This window comes from Urocitellus parryii, chromosome 12, assembly GCF_045843805.1.
Source record: "Urocitellus parryii isolate mUroPar1 chromosome 12, mUroPar1.hap1, whole genome shotgun sequence".
NCBI lineage: Eukaryota > Metazoa > Chordata > Mammalia > Rodentia > Sciuridae > Urocitellus > Urocitellus parryii.
Genome location: NC_135542.1, coordinates 88,414,649 through 88,425,675, shown reverse-complemented (window position 1 = coordinate 88,425,675; position 11,027 = coordinate 88,414,649). Strand labels below are relative to the sequence as shown.

The 11,027-nt window shown below is 52.5% G+C and overlaps 1 pseudogene; it reads left to right on the top strand.

Moving 5' to 3' along the window:
* The first annotated feature begins 8,101 nt into the window (after positions 1-8,101).
* On the top strand, positions 8,102-10,719 carry LOC144249626 (serine/threonine-protein kinase LATS2 pseudogene; annotated as a pseudogene).
* Positions 10,720-11,027: the final 308 nt, after the last annotated feature.

Below are 11,027 nucleotides of genomic sequence, written 5' to 3'. Positions count from 1 at the left end.
CTCTACTCTCTGCTCTGTCCTCCTCTCTGTTCTATCTGTTCTCCTGATCCAGTCTTCCTTGCTAGGAAAATCCCAAACTCCTTCCCATTGTTCTTCAACCTCTCTTTCCACATCCTCAGAACCACCCGAGCTGCTCTCAGCCCTACCTTACCTGTCTTCCCCCTCCCAATACACACCAATCTGCTCCTGCCACCCCTCTTACCCCTCCCACCCCTCCTCCTGCCACCACAGCTCCTCCTCCCTCGCTCCATACAACTCCCTCTTCTCCTGCAGCCAAGGCTCCTCTGCCCACCTCTTCTACTGACACAACCTTTCCCCTCCCCCTCCATCCCTCTCACCCCCCCTCCTTCCTCCTCTCCTGAAGCCATGATTACCTCCACCCACTCACCCCTCTTTTCTCCTGTCAGTGTCCACACCCACTCCCACCAGATCCTCTTACCAGATAACCCAAAGTTCCTTTGTCCTTTCAGGGAAGTGGCTCATGCTGAAGGGATTGTCCAAGTACATGTCCCATTCTCACTTCAAGATCTTTCCCAGATTGAAGAGCACCTTGGGTCCTTCTCTGCTGACATTTCTACTTATATTTCAAAATGCCAATACCTCTCCCAGACTTATGATCTTATCTGGCATGACATCTCTGTTGTTCTGTCCTCCATCCTTACCCCCATGAGTGAGCCCGCATCTAGCAGACTCAGTCAACCTATGATATCAGAAAAAAGCTCAAACAAGCTGAGGAGGGCCCTCAGAACCCTATCCAATATCTGGTGAAAATGGCCTTTAAAGTTTATAATGTCCAGGAGGAGTCAGCTGAACTAGCTAGGTAGGCTCAATTACAGAAAAAGGTAACACTTCAAACCCAGGCCTTACCAGAGCCCTGAGGCCTACAACTCAAGCAAGAGCTCCATGGAGGTTCCATCATTCCTCTACACCAGGTACTTGCTTCAAATCTGGATGCAAAGGTCACTGAAATCACCAATGCCCAAAGCCACACCCTCCTTCCAGGCCATGCCCTATCTGTAAGCACACAGAACATTTGAAGAGTGACTGCCCCATGGTTGGCCCTTCCTTGTTGCCTCTACATCAGAGTATGACCAGCTAGGTGGTATCTTCTCTTAAACTATTGGGGTTCACAGAAGACTGAAGAAGCCCAGACTTGAGGACCTCCATTACACTCACAGAGCCCAGGATAACAGTTCAGGTAGTGGTTAAGTCCACAACCATCCTTGTGGACACAGGGGCTACCTATTCGGTCTTGCCTGCCCACTCTGGGCCTGTGTTTTCTTCCAAGGACTCAGTTATGGAGATTGAAGGCAAACCCTCCTCCCCAAACTGAACTGCTCAGCTGACCTGTGCCCTGAAGGGACACCCATTCACAAACTCTTTTCTAGTCATTCCATCCTGTCCGATTCCTCTCCTAGGCAGAGGTGTTCTCAAATTACTAAGAGCCACGGTCCAAAATACATCCAGAGAATACTACCACCCATGTCCTTCTTCTGCCTCTAATCTTTACCTCTCTAATAACCAGACAGTATCTACTGTGCCATTGTCCCCTGATCTAGTAGATCTCCAGGACTGGGACATCTTCAAGCTGGTCATAGCCTCCCACCACAAGCCAGTACATATTTAGCTGAAACTGCAAACTAAACTTCCTTTATGTCCCCATTTTCCCATCTCCAAAACCTATAGGGAGCAATTTAAACCCATTATAGACTGCTTACTTGCCCAGGGACCCCGCTTTCCTACTGACTCCCCCTGCAACACTCCCATATCGCTAGGATGCAAACCCTCAGGAGCCTATCACTTAGTCCAGAATCTTCGCCTAATGAATGAGACAGTTATTCCCATCCACCTGGTGGTTCCCAACCCTGACACTCTTCTTTCTCATGTCCCCCCTTTGATCTTAAAGATGCCTTCTTTATAGTGTCCCTCCATCCTGACTCTTATTAGCTCTTTGCCTTCACATGGGAAGGTATCATCAGCTGACATGGACAGTCCTACCCCAAGGCTTCAGGGATAGTCCCTATCTCTTTGGGCGAGGCTTGGCATGGGATCTAACTGCTTGTGACTTAGGGGGCAGCACACTCTTACAATATGTGAATGACCTTCTATGCGGTTCATCATTCAAGGCTTGTGAACTCACACTGCTCAGCTCCTCAATTTCCTGGGGTCCCTGGACTCTTGGGCTTCTCCAGCCAAAGCCCAGCTTACTACCTCTTCAGTTAATTATTTAGGTGCACTTCTCACTTCAACCTCTAAAAGCCTCACATCAGACAGAATTCAAGCTCTCCATGACCTACAACCACCCAAAACAGTGGAATACATCCTCTCTTTCTTGGGTCTGGCAGACTTTTTCAGGCATTGGGTTCCCCACTTTGCACTTCTTACCAACCCCTTCTACAAGGCCACTGAGGAGACCCCTCATTGGACCCTCACCTCCCCTAAGTTAGTAGCCAATTCCTTTTAAAAGCTCAGGAATGCTCTTACATATTCTTACACTCTCTCTCTCTTCCTAACCCTAAACACCCTTTCCACCTCATTATGGATGAAAGACAGGGTATCACCACTGGCCTGCTCACTCAGCCAACTGCACCCTCCTATAAGCCGATGGGATACCTCTTCAAGCAGCTTCACTCTATGGTTCATGATGACTACAGAGAAATGTTCTAAAATTTTATGTTCTCCTGAGAAGTCAACTTAAATATATCTCTAAAAGACAACAAAGAGAGCCTAACTTATTTAAAGTTTAAAAATGTTTTGCCTCTTTCCCTTAAGAGGGAATTAAAGGCTCTCTTACCTTGTGTGTTTCATGTTTCATATATAATGATAGATTACGTTCACTAGTTAATATTAATTTAAAAATTCTGTATAATTTTTTATAAAATAATATTCAAGTAAAAAATTAAGATTAGTTTCAAAATCAAAACATCTTGCCTAAGATTGAACAAGTGGTCACCATACCTAAGTTAAAATTCTTTCATATCATTCCAAGTTAAGACAATTATTCAAGTTTATTTAAAATTAAATTCAGAAGATAGGCTTTTGTTATAAAGATTACTCTATTCCTAAAGTAAACAAAAACACTATATATAAATAAGTAAATGTTTCAAATTATAAAAATTATATTCCTTAATTTATAACTATTATAAAATAGTAAATAAGTAAATGTTTCAAATTAAAAAATTATATTCCTTAACTTATAACTATTATAAAATTAAATCTTTTACTCTTATTAGTTTTATATTGTATTATCCTTACAAGATTTAAAACTATTATCTCGTAAAAAGTTTCAAGATGGTGATATTAAAAGTCTCACTCCTGCTGAGTGACACATGGAGCTTCACTGGGGTGGATGCCCTGGCCAAATTGAGTGCCCTCACAGGTCTTCAAGGGCTACAGCATGCCAGACTCACCATCCTATGGTGGAGGTGATAGGATGCCCAGGGGCCCCATGGAGTGGAGGCAGGGCCAGCTGAGGCGCAGCTGAGGGCAGCGGAAGACTGTTGGGATCTAGGCAGTGTCAGTCCTATCCTGGGTAGGGGGGCTGAAGGTGTTAAAGCCCAAGTGCGTTCTTAGCGCTTTCTCGCGCTTCTTGTTTCTCCACGTGGGCTGATGACCATGGCTCCAAAAGCAGAGATCAGATCTGGGAGCCAGTCTGGGTTCCCAGGGCTCACAGATGGAGTATGGGTGGATGTCAAAGTAGAGGTTGGTTTTGAGGATGTGGTGCTGGTTCCCCCAGGAGAGCTTAAGCCTTTCTGTGTGGGCAGGCTTTGGGGGATGGCAGTAACTGTGGCCACACCAGAGGTTGCTTTCCCTGGGGTGTGCCTTGCATTCTGTCCCTTGGTCCCCATGGTGGTGCTCTGGCTAGGGGCACTGGAGGTGTTCTGTTCTAACTGTGCCCCATGTTGCTGCCGGTTGCTTGGGGTACCTCCTCTTTTGGAGGAGATACACAAGGCCTCAAAAGCTACAATGAGTTCAGGGAGCATGTCATGGCTCCCAGATCCTCTCGATGTCATTGGGACCAAAGGGTAACTAGAGGTATCTTTACTAGCTGTACTGCTTGTCCCGCAAGGTGGGCTTAGGTGTTTCTGGGTGGGAAGGCTTTGAGGAATGGCAGTCAGGGTAGGAACATGAGTGTTTCCTTGCCCCTTTGTTCCCTTTTCTGTGTGTTTCCCCAGTGCCACGGTGGTACTGTGGCTAGGGGCACTGGAGGTGTTCTGTACCAACTGTGCCCCATGTTGCTGCCTGTTGCTTGGGGTACCTCCTCTTTGGGAGGAGATACACAAGGCCCCAAAAGCTGTAATGAGTTCAGGGAGCAAGTCTTGGCTCCCTGATCCTCTTGATGTCATTTGGACCAAAGAGAAACAAGAGATACCCTTTGTAGTGCTAGTCTCCTGAGGTGAGTTTTGGTGTTTCTGGGTGAGCAGGCTTTGAGGGATGGCACTCAGGGTAGAAATTCTACTGTTTCCTTGCCCCTTTTTAACCTCTTTTGTGTTTTTCCTGGGTGCCATGGTGGTACTCTGGCTAGGGGCACTGGAGGTTTTCCGTTCCAACCTTGCCCCATGTTGCTGCCTGTTGCTTGGGGATTCTCCTCTTTGGGAGGAGCTACACCAGGCCCCAAAGGCTGACATCATTTCAGGGAGCAAGTCTGGGCTCTCTGATCTCCTTGATGTCACAGGGGCCATAGGGAGACTAGAGATGCCCTTTTCAGTGGTAGCACTTGTCCCCTGAGGTGAGCTTAGGTGTTTCTGGGTGGGCAGGCTTTGAGGGATGGCACTCGGGGTAGGAACTCCACTCTTTCCTTGCTCTTTTTTACCCTCTTTTGTGTGCCCTCTGGGTGCCATGGTGGTGCTCTGGCTAGGGGCACTGGAGAGGTTCTGTTCGAAACTTGCCCCATGTTGCTGCCTGGTGCTTGGGGTTTCTCCTCTTTGGGAGGAGCTACACCAGGCCCCAAAGGCTGACATGAGGTCAGAAAGCAAGTCTGGGCTCTCTGATCTCCTTGATGTCCCAGGGACTGAAGACAAACTATAGATACCCTTTTCAGTGGGAGTGCTTGTCCCCTGAGGTAAGCTTTGATGTTTCTGAGTGGGCAGGCTTTGAGGAATGGCACTCGGGGTAGGAACTCCACTCTTTCCTTGCCCTTTTTTACCCTTTTTTGTGTATGTTCTGGGTGCCATGGTGGTGCTCTGGCTAGGGGCACTGGAGGTGTTCTGTTCCAACACTGCTCCTTGTTGCTGCCTGGTGCTTGGGGTTTCTCCTCTTTGGGAGGAGCTACACCAGGCTCCAAAGGCTGACATGAGGTCAGAAAGCAAGTCTGGGCTCTCTGATCTCCTTGATGTCCCAGGGACTGCAGGGCAACTAGAGATACCCTTCGTAGTACTTGTCCTTTGAGGTGAGCTTTGGTGTTTCTGGATGGGCAGGCTTTGAGGATTGGCACTCGGGGTAGGAACTCCACTCTTTCCTTGCCCTTTTTTACCCTCTTTTGGGTGTTTTCTGGGTGCCATGGTGGTGCTCTGGCTAGAGGCACTGGAGGTGTCATTTCCCAAACTTGCCCCACGGTGCTCTCTAGTTTTGGGGGTTTCTCTACTTTCTGAGCCTGATATTTGCTTGCGTGATGTCCGACCCAAGGACAAGTCTCTCCTCCCATCTGCCTTTGAGGTCACTGAATGTGTCTGGGTGCTGCCACGAGGACCCACAGTGGAGTTTCTATGCTTGTCAGACCAAAGTGCTGAGTAGTTTAGGCTGCCCACGGTTGTTGGGCCCACAGTCAAGGGTGGCATCGGAGCTGCCCCTGGACCTGGAGCTCCTACGTGTCCATGCTGATGACAGCTGACAAAGCTAGGGGCTCCAGGCTTCATCCCACCAGGAACCCCAGAACTGGGTGGGACGGTGGCTCCAGGGGTGAGAGGCTGCTTCCCCTGCAGAATGTGTCCTCGCACCCTTGGAGCTGGAGAGCTGGAGCTTGCTGCAGGTGAGGGCCTGTGAGTACAGTAGGGCTTTGGGCCCTGGTGGGAACGCCGGAAGCTCCTACCCAAGGTGGAGGGAGGCCCCAGATGTGGGGGCTGTGGAGGCAGAGTGGCGTTGAAGGGTGTGACCCCAAAGGGGGCCACTGGCTGTGCAGCCAAGCCTGCCAATGTGCTGAGAGAGGGCCTGGGAGGAAGGGCCAAAGCAGCAATTGGCAGGCTGGGGGAGAGCGGTCCTGTGAGATTGGTGATGGGAGGATGGCTCTGGGAAGAGACAGCAGAGCTGACCCACACTGGGGTGTGGGCCACCATGGTTGTGCTGCTGGGGGGATGGGGAAAGGTCTGGCTGAGGCCTACTGATGCCAGAGGCCTGGCCCCTCCCGGTGGAGAGGGGACCCCCCCATGGGCTTGTGGGGCCATGGCACAGCTGTTCCCAATGGCCTGGGTCTCACCCATTAGAAGACCATTGATGCGCTGCAGAGCTTTCTTCTTCTCCCTGTCTAGGTCCTCAGCCGTCACTGCACAGGCCAGTAACAGAGGTGGTGGCAGCTTCAGAGGTTCCCCTCGGCGGCATTGCAGGAGAGGAAACTTGCGTTTCCGTGGCCTACTGGTGTCTCCCGTGGGTGAGGACTTCTTCTTGGGAAATGAGTGTCCCGCCCTGCCTTCTGCCACCTTCTCACCCTGGGCCTTCTTTGGGGGAATCCCTGGGGATGAAGAACATCCCAGGGGCGGCTCCCCGTTGGATGGGTCTGGAGCCCTCCTCTTCAGGGCTTGGAGACCTTGCGTGGAGCTGTAGGAGCTGCTGATGGGGTTTCTTTGGGGGCAGGAGCTCATGCAGATGGCCCGGGAGCTCTCAGCTCTGTCTCGGGAGCTCTGGGTGCAGCGGTTACTCCACGGAGGCCCAGGCCTGGGCACAAAGGCAGCCACACAGCTATGGGTCCCCAGGGGCCTAAAAGCAGATGCTCTTCCAGTGACCTGAGGGCGCCCCCTCTGATGGTCTCTGTCTACAGGGTGCTCTGCTTGCTCAGCCACCACTTGGCCACTGTCTCCAGGGGCTGTGATCACAGTCCTCCCTGGGCAGGGTTCTTGGGCTGCTGGAAGCTGGCAAGGAGCCACTTCCTGCCCCTGCACCCTACAAGGCAGCTGTCTGAGTCTGCAGCCTAGGATGCAGGAATTCATGAAAGCTGCAGTTGACAGCAGCATCCTCCTCAGGAGACCTGGCGTGCGGAGGGAGGAGGCAATAGCCAAGTCTCCCAGAAAAGATCGCAGGGTCCGCAGGACCCTGGAAAAGCACCTAGCAGGCACATTGTGCAACCGCTGAGGAGCACTTGCAGGATGGCGGCAAGATGACCTGCGAGTGGTGCCACCAGCCCAGGAAGCCCTTAGTAGCCAACCAGTATAGGGATGTCGTCGGCGCGGCCCATGACCCGGCTCCTGGTGGGACCCTTCTGGCATGTCTCTGCCCCTCAGCGCCGGGGGCAGGGGTGAGGGACAATACTTGCTGTGAGAAGTCTCCATGGCAGTGTTAGCCAAGGCACTAGTGGGTAATTGTAGCGTTGATCTCAAGAAGGCCTTCTTCCGTTGCTCACGCAGCTTCAGGCGAAAGGGCTGTCAGACCTGTTGCCAGGACGCAGCTCAGGAAGGAATGAGTGGAGAACGTGAGGAAAACCGTTAATACTGGACAAGAGGCAGGCTTGCGCCAGGAACGGTCGCGCGGGTGCAAATTCCGCGTGCATGCAAATTCCGCGTGCATGCAAATTCCGCGTGCATGTGCAAAGTCTGCATGCACGTGCAAAGTCTGCATGCACGTGCAAAGTCCACGTCCTTGCACCAGATGCGGAAGAAATAGGCACGTGAGTGCCCCGGGAAGATGGAGCAGCCGCCGCCCGCGCCACCGCCGCCGCCCGGGGCTCCCCCGTCCCTGCGGAGCCCACAGCAGCTCCAGCCACCAGCGCCTGGTCTCCCGGCGCTCGAGGCCCAGGAGCCGCGGGCCAGGACGCCCCCGAGGGTGTAGACCGCGCCCCAGGAGAGAGTGATGGTCTTCAAAATGAAGACTCTGGAGAATTTTAAGTTCTCTATAGGAATTACAAAAATTGAAGGAAAGAAAATTTTCAAAAGGAAATTGTTTTGAAAAGTATGTTTACAACTAACTGATTCTATTGACTATTTTTTTAAATAATAAAATACTTTGAGAAGATTGTATTTATGGTAAAAGGAAACTGGACTAACAATGAGGCCAAAGACTTTTCCTGCCACAACTTATTCTGGGAATAGCCGGCAGAGACTACAAGAGATCCGTGAAGGGTTAAAGCAGCCATCCAAGTCTTCCGCTCAGGGGCTGCCCGTGGGACCAAACAGTGACACTTCCCTGGATTCCAAAGTCCTGGGGAGCAAGGATGCCACCAGGCAGCAGCAGATGAGAACCACCCCGAAGTTTGGACCTTATCAGAAAGCACTCAGGGAAATCAGATATTCCCTGTTGCCTTTTGCCAATGAATCAGGCACTTCCGCGGCTGCAGAAGTAAACCGGCAAATGCTGCAGGAATTGGTGAACGCAGGATGTGACCAGGAGATGGCAGGCAGAGCGCTCAAGCAGACCGGCAGCAGGAGTATTGAAGCCGCCCTGGAGTACATCAGTAAAATGGGTTACCTGGACCCCAGGAATGAGCAGATCGTACGCGTCATTAAGCAGACCTCCCCAGGAAAGGGCATTGTGTCCACCCCGGTGACAAGGAGGCCCAGCTTCGAAGGCACAGGCGACGCGTTCCCATCCTACCACCAGCTGGGTGGTGCAGCCTACGAGGGCCCAGGCTTTGGCACAGATGGCCCCGCGGTACTGGAGGAGGTGCCACGGCAGTATATGGACTTCCTCTTCCCAGGAGTTGGTCCCCACAGCCTGCCTGGCCACCAGCACCCCCCCCCCAAGGCCTATGGTGCCAGCATGGAGGCAGCGGGAGCACATTTCCCAGCCACCTGCCCCACCGGTCCGTCCCTGCCACTTCCAGGTGCACACTATGGCCGCACGCACCTCCTAGTACCCCGGGAGCCTCTGGGCTACGGTGTGCAGCGCAGCCCCTCCTTCCAGAGCAAGACGCCGCCCGAGTAGGGGGGCTATGCAGGCCTGACTGCCAAGGGCCAGGGGGCCCCGCCAGGCGCCGGCATCGCCTTCCCCGCGCCCACGGCCGGACTGTACGGCCCGCACGCGCACCACAAGCAGGCTGGCCCCGGAGCCCACCAGCTGCACGTGATGGGTTCCCGGGGCCAGGTGTTCACTGGCGACAGCCCGCAGCAAAGCTTGCTGGTGCCCTCGAGAAACAGCCTCAATGTGGATCTGTATGAGCTGGGCGGCCCCCCTGTGCAACAGTGGCCAGCAGCCACACTGGCCCGCTGCGACTCGTTACAGAAGCCAGGCCTGGAGGCGCCACGCCAGCACGTGGCCTTCCGGCCTGACGGGCCAGGACCCAGCAGGACCAACTCCTTCAACAGTCAGCAGCCACGGGCTGGTGCACCAGGCCAGGACGAGCCTTCCCTGCCTGCCCCCAACACTGTCACAGCCGTGACGGCCGCACACATCCTGCACCCAGTGAAGAGCCTGCGGGTGCTGAGACCCGAACCACAGACAGCCGTGGGGCCCTCCCACCCTGCCTGGGTGCCCGCGCCTGCCCCAGCCGCTGAAGGCCTGGACTCGAAGGATGAGCATGCCCTGGGCCTGGGAGCCACTGCTGTTTACCCACTGGATGTGGAGTACAGTGGCCCAGACCGCAGATGCCCACCTCCACCCTACCCCAAACACCTGCTGCTGCACAGCAAGTCGGAGCAGTACGACCTGGACAGCCTCTGTGCCGGTGTGGAGCAGAGCCTCCGTGGGGGCCCATCTGCAGAGCCTACGGAGAGGAGCGACAAGAGCCACAAAAGTGCCAAGGGGGACAAAGGTGGCAAGGATAAAAAGCAGATCCAGACTTCTCCAGTGCCAGTCCGCAAAAATAGCAGAGATGAAGAGAAGAGGGAATCCCGCATCAAGAGCTACTCCCCCTATGCCTTTAAGTTCTTCATGGAACAACACGTGGAAAATGTCATAAAAACCTACCAGCAGAAGGTCAACCGGAGGTTGCAGCTTGAACAAGAAATGGCCAAAGCTGGACTCTGTGAGGCTGAGCAGGAACAGATGAGGAAGATCCTTTACCAGAAGGAGTCAAATTATAACAGACTAAAGAGGGCCAAGATGGACAAATCCATGTTTGTGAAAATCAAAACCCTGGGGATCGGTGCCTTTGGAGAAGTATGCCTTGCTTGTAAGGTGGACACTCATGCCCTGTACGCCATGAAGACCCTGAGGAAGAAAGACGTCCTGAACCGGAATCAGGTGGCCCATGTCAAGGCCGAGAGGGACATCCTGGCTGAGGCAGACAATGAGTGGGTGGTCAAACTCTACTACTCCTTCCAAGACAAAGACAGCCTGTACTTTGTGATGGACTACATCCCTGGAGGGGACATGATGAGCCTGCTGATCCGTATGGAGGTCTTCCCTGAGCACCTGGCCCGGTTCTACATTGCAGAGTTGACTTTGGCCATCAAGAGTGTCCACAAGATGGGCTTCATCCACCGAGACATTAAACCTGACAACATTTTGATAGATCTGGATGGTCACATCAAACTGACAGATTTTGGCCTCTGCACTGGATTCAGGTGGACTCACAATTCCAAATACTACCAGAAAGGTATTATCTTAGGCATGCTCTGTCCAGTTTCTACATCTTGATGTATCTTCCCATCCCAGTGGCTCCTAATCATTTTGAAATTATCCATTATTGTATAACTCGGTGTGATAGCCTTTCCTCCCTAAAGGAAGAATATGATATGTGTGAGATTTTTTCTTATCCCATTAAGTCCCACATTTCAACTATAAATCCTTCAAAAAAATTGACACAAGTACATTAAAGTAAATTGGAAATCAAAAAAAAAAAAAGAAATAGGCACGTGCTGATGGGCTGAACTCCAATGGACGTGGGGGCAGTCAGAGGGCTGAGAAGGCTCTTGCTGCTGGTTGAGGGTAGCTCTTGGGGCGTG